The following is a 5,288-nucleotide window of genomic DNA, read 5'->3' as shown; positions in this document are numbered from 1 at the left end:
GGAGCCTGGAGCCTGGCCCTTCTTTTTAAAAGGGGAGCGGACCTGAGCTTGCGGTCCAAGAGACAGGCACCGGAGTCTAGCACAGGGAGAGACAGAAAGGACTGCTGGCCTCCCCTGAGTGGGCAGAGGGGATGCAAAGGGGCCGGCTCCTAGTCCTTCTGTGACTGATTTATTTGATGGCAAAATGTCTTCAAAGGCCTCCGCGCCCTGTCTAGTGTGTTAGAATTTCCAATTGTCCCCATTTCCCAAACAGGAAACCTAAAGTATTACTTGATAGACACAAAAAGTCTACCCCCAGCAGGTTCCTCCTAGGCCTGCAAACCCAAGATATGGATGCCAGCAAGCAGTAAAGATTCCGGCTGTGCTCAGCATCCTGTGGTCCCCGGTGGCATTCCATTTGACAAGGTTGGCCTTCCTGCTCCTAGGAACGCTAGGTTCTCCGTTCCTCGCGCATCTTAGTCCCCTTTGGACGGTCATAGCAAAGAGTCTTAGATGTAGTTTTTGAGCAGGGGTGTACCGGTAGACCAAGGTAAAGGCTCCTGCAGACTCCATGTCTAGTGAAGGCTAGCTCTCTCCTTTAAGGTGGGCAACTCTTTGCTGGGCCCACACATAGTGGAAGGGACACACAGATCCCTTTTATGAGAGGTAGACTCCCCAGATTTAATGCCTTCCCCAAAGGCCCCAACTCTTAAAACTATTCCCAGCAAGCCGGGCGGTGGTGGCGCACGGCTTTAATTGCAGCACTCGGGAGGCAGAGGCAGGTGGATCTCTCGGAGTTCGAAGCCAGCCTGGACTACAGAGTGAGTTCCAGAAAAGGCTCAAAGCTACACAGAGAAACTCTGTCTCAAAAAAAAAAAAAAAAAATGCACACACAAAACAAAAACAAAAAAACTATTCCCAGCAAATGAATTTAGGGGTATCATCAATATTCAAACCATCACACTGGGGGTGTGTCTTCCTTCCTTTCAGCCTCAGTTTCTCCATTTTTGAAATGATCGGTAGGTTAGATCCCTTGAAAGCCCAGCACTCAGGACTCACCTGCTGAGCTATAAGCCCTTGGACTGCACCTTGTCATTAAAGGACCCCCCTCTCCCCACATCCTACCTCTCATCTGGGCAAATGGTACCAGTGTTACCCATTATCTTAAGACAAGTCCAAGTGAAGTTGTCAGCAGGAGCATAACATTTTCTACAGCATAAGGAACATCTCTCCCAGGCTGAAAGAATGACTCAGCTGTTAAGAATGTGGCTGTTGAGAGGACCAGAATTCAGTCCCCAGCACTCACACTGTGTGACTCACAACTCCCTAAAATTTCAGCTTCAGGGGAGTCAATATCCTCTGGCCTCTTGCAGGTACCAGCATGCACATAGTCAAACACACACACACACACACACACACACACACACACACACACACACACGCACACCACACGCACACCACATGCACACGCGCGCACACACACACACACACGCACACCACACGCACACCACATGCACACGCGCACACACACACACACACACGCACACCACACGCACACCACATGCACACGCGCACACACACACACACACACACACACACAAAGACGTAAATAAAAATAAATAAATATTTTTAAAAAAACTAAAAAAGAATATTTATGCAAAGAGAGTGGAAATTAGTAATAATGATGTTTTGGGGTATGCTTTTCAACTCCCTAGCTAGTACTCTGGGCTCTTCCTGGCTCCTTTTCTTTTCTTTTTTTCTTTCCCGAGACAGGGTTTCTCTGTGTATCTTTGGAGCCTGTCCTGGAACTCCCTCTGTAGACCAGGCTGGCCTCGAACTCACAGAGAGTTTGCCTGGCTCTGTCCCCCAAGTGCTGAGATTAAAGGCATGCACCACCACTGCCTGGCCCTGGCTCCTTTTCTAAAGTTGCCCTCCTGACCCTGTGGCTCCCTGCTGCCAAGTGGCTGACTGCATACCACCTGGTCTCAAGTGCCATGACATTTGTTCTTCTCCATTCTCCTCCCTTCCAGGAAGCTGTGAGACCTAGAGCAAGCCCCCTCCCCACCTTCCACCCCACCCCACCCCTGTCACCCCACCCCTGGGGGGTTCTTTTTAAATTCTAATCAATGGTCCTCAGAGCTAAAGTGATGCATCAGAGGTTAAGAGCACTGGTTGCCAGGCAGATCTCTGTGAGTTCAAGGCCAGACTAGTCTAGAAAGTGAGATCCAGGACAGGCTCCAAAGCTACACAGAGAAACCCTGTCTCGAAAAAACCAAAAACCAAAAAAAAAAAAAAAAAAAAAAAAAAAGAAAGAAAGAAAGAAAGAAAGAAGGAAGGAAGGAAGAAAGAAAGAAAAAGAAAAATAGCACTGGCTGCCTTTCCAGAGGATCTGAGTTCAATTCTCAGCATGTGACAGCTCAGGGGACTCCAGGCCCTCTTCTGACCTCTGTGGGTACCAGACATACACAGATATACATGCAGACAAAACACCAACACACACAAAATAAAATAATATTTAAAAATGGTCCTTAAAATTCTGAGTCTGTTCTTTATCCTGGAGTGTATTAATGAGACTGGAGATACCATGTCTCTGCAGGGACTCCCCATGACTCCTAGTAACACTTCTCTCCTGGCTTTTAGTTATTTAATTGGCAGAGAAAAGGAACCCATTCCTGCATCACTAGACACTATCATTTTATGGGCTCATCTGAGACGTCTCAAGGCCAATCCTTTCCTAGCCAGACCCAAGAGGAACCTGAGAGAACGGTCAATTTGCCAGTGTCTTTCTTGAAATATACTTGAAAGGGGGTGCCCCCAAGCGTGGCTAGCATGCATGGAACCCCGGGCTGGTATTCTTTTTTTCCCCTCTTCTCTGTGTGAGCTCCTGTCCTTGGGAAGATGACTGGAAGAATTCACTGTCCCTTAAGAGCTGGACAGCTTTCGCCGGGGATATCTGGGTTCAAACAATAGCTCTTGTGGCTAATTTCCTGTTTACACATTTATATGCTCCTAAACTCCCTTGCTCCTTCTGCCCCCTGACCAGAAATTGGATTAAGTGCTGGGAGACATGACCTCGAGGACATCATGGCCTTGTCTGGGCCACTTGGACTAACATGTCCCCAACCTTCCAGCAAGGCCGTTGAGCTCATGAATGAAAAGGAATCAGGAACATTTCTGGGAGGAAGCCATCTCCTCCACTTGCTGTGTGAGGTCTACCGGGACCCAGCTCCCTCTAATCTGGCACATAGTTACACACTGGTCTTTCTAAAACCAGATAGTCTGAGTCATGTCCTATTCAAGCCAGGTAGCACAAGAAAAAAGTCCCTCTCTTGAGAGGTTGGCCCTCTTCACCCTTGCACAATCATTGTGCAAAAGGTTAGGGAGAAATTACTTTTCTTTGTAACACAGGTGTCTTGAATACAAGCAAAAGCATTAGGGGTGGGAACTAGGGGCCATAATAAGTATGGTTCAATCCCACCATCTGGGAATAATCCCTGAGAGGCACTCCTGGACACCATGTCCGGCACCGCTCCAGGACTGGATAGGAAAGAAATAAAGAAAGGCTCATGTACAGAAAAAACAAAAAAAAAAAAAAACAAAAAAAAACTGATATTGGGTGGTTCGAGCTCTGGGTTGGAGAAGCCACCACACCCTAGGAGCTCAGGGTGTTTATTGTATACAGCTGAACAAGGAGACAGGTTTAACTAATCTTGGAAGATCGGGCTCTGTAGGGGAGCAGTCTTCAGGCTGTAAACATCTGGGTGGAAAAAGCTATGGCAGACATCTTCTGCACACATCGTCAGCATTCACTCAGACCAGAGGAGGCTCTGTCATCCCTCTGAGACTTCTCAGGGGAATGGGGGAAGGGAGGGAGATTCCCCATAGGTCTGAGACTTTGGTCCTTTGATATGGCTGGCTCATGTCAACATACACCCACCCACTCAGGATTTCACAGACTCATGACTTCCTCTGCTCACCACACTGGACGATGCAAGCTCCACCATTCCTAGCCTGGAGACATCCCTCTGGGTGGAGGGATGAGGGTGAAGAGGAGAAGGGGGTAGCTCCCACTAAAACTCTCCCATGTTACTTTCATTTACAGATAGAAGGAGCTGATCCAAGATTTCTGTTGGCATTCTGCTATCCTGCCTCCTGAAAAAAAGTGGAATAAATCGGACCACCAAGTTTTCTGAGACTCTCCCAAACTCATATAATCATTAAAAATTGGCCGCTTTCCAGAATTTTATGATGGTGGGTCCCACATAGGCAGGTAAGATTAACTAGGCAAAATGTAGATAAGATTCACAAAGTTCACAAGATATTACAGTTTAGCTCTTTCTTTATCATCACTAAATGAGAAAAGACAAGGTTGAGGAAACTCTGGTCTCCCTCAAGAAAAGAAGCCACTGGTCCCCAACAGGCCAATCTTTCCCATGTTGTCATTCACAATGAGAGGATAAAGCCAAGTGCCCTAACCTGTAGTAAGACCCAGACCTTAAGAAAGAAATACTTGATGTTTTGTGCACTCCAGCCTGGCCTACAGTTAGAAAAGTGGCCTCTAATGGGAAAATACCAACCAAAGGGTCATATTACTCCACCTCTTGATCTCTTTGTAAGAGAGAGGGTAGTTACTACTTTTTCAGATTGTCTGACTCCACTGACAGACAGGGCTAACTGATGTGACTTACCTGCTGCTTAAAGACTCTCAATCTGAACACCCTAAAGGGGGGAAATGCTTTCTGTCCCTTGGTGGCCCCAAAGCATGATTCAACGGCTAAGATCATCTGGATGACTCTAGGCAGGTTCTAAGGAGGACAGATACTTTGGGTCCAGCTTGAGCATCACTGAACTCAACAGCAGCATGGGATTTCATCTCTCTCTCCTCTGATCCTTCTGAAAGTAAGCTCTGGCTGTCTTCAATTTGACAAAGGACTGAGTTATACTGGTGAATTGCCAGGTGCTATTGGACCTCACTGAGAAGCTGACTCTGAAGATGGGATTTGTCCCTCCCACTTCTGAGCCAAGCATGTCTGTCTCAAAGTGTCCTCCAAAGCCTCTGTCCTGGGTCAGGATGGCCCCTGACACTGCAACAAGAAACTAGAACAGAATAGCTCAAGGATAAACAGCGTGTCCTTGAGAACAGCTAAGGAGTAAATTGTTTCCAATAGAGGTCACTATTACTCATGTCATGATACTAAGACGCCCATAGTGAGGACAGCTAATGGGGCATTCACTGGTGGCAGGGACGACACAAGGCTCTGACTGAAAAATCTCTCAGCCACTCCAATATTGTAGTTTTAACACGGCTT

Source organism: Peromyscus maniculatus, chromosome 21, assembly GCF_049852395.1.
Source record: "Peromyscus maniculatus bairdii isolate BWxNUB_F1_BW_parent chromosome 21, HU_Pman_BW_mat_3.1, whole genome shotgun sequence".
NCBI classification, from domain to species: Eukaryota; Metazoa; Chordata; class Mammalia; order Rodentia; family Cricetidae; genus Peromyscus; species Peromyscus maniculatus.
This window is presented reverse-complemented; position numbering follows the sequence as displayed.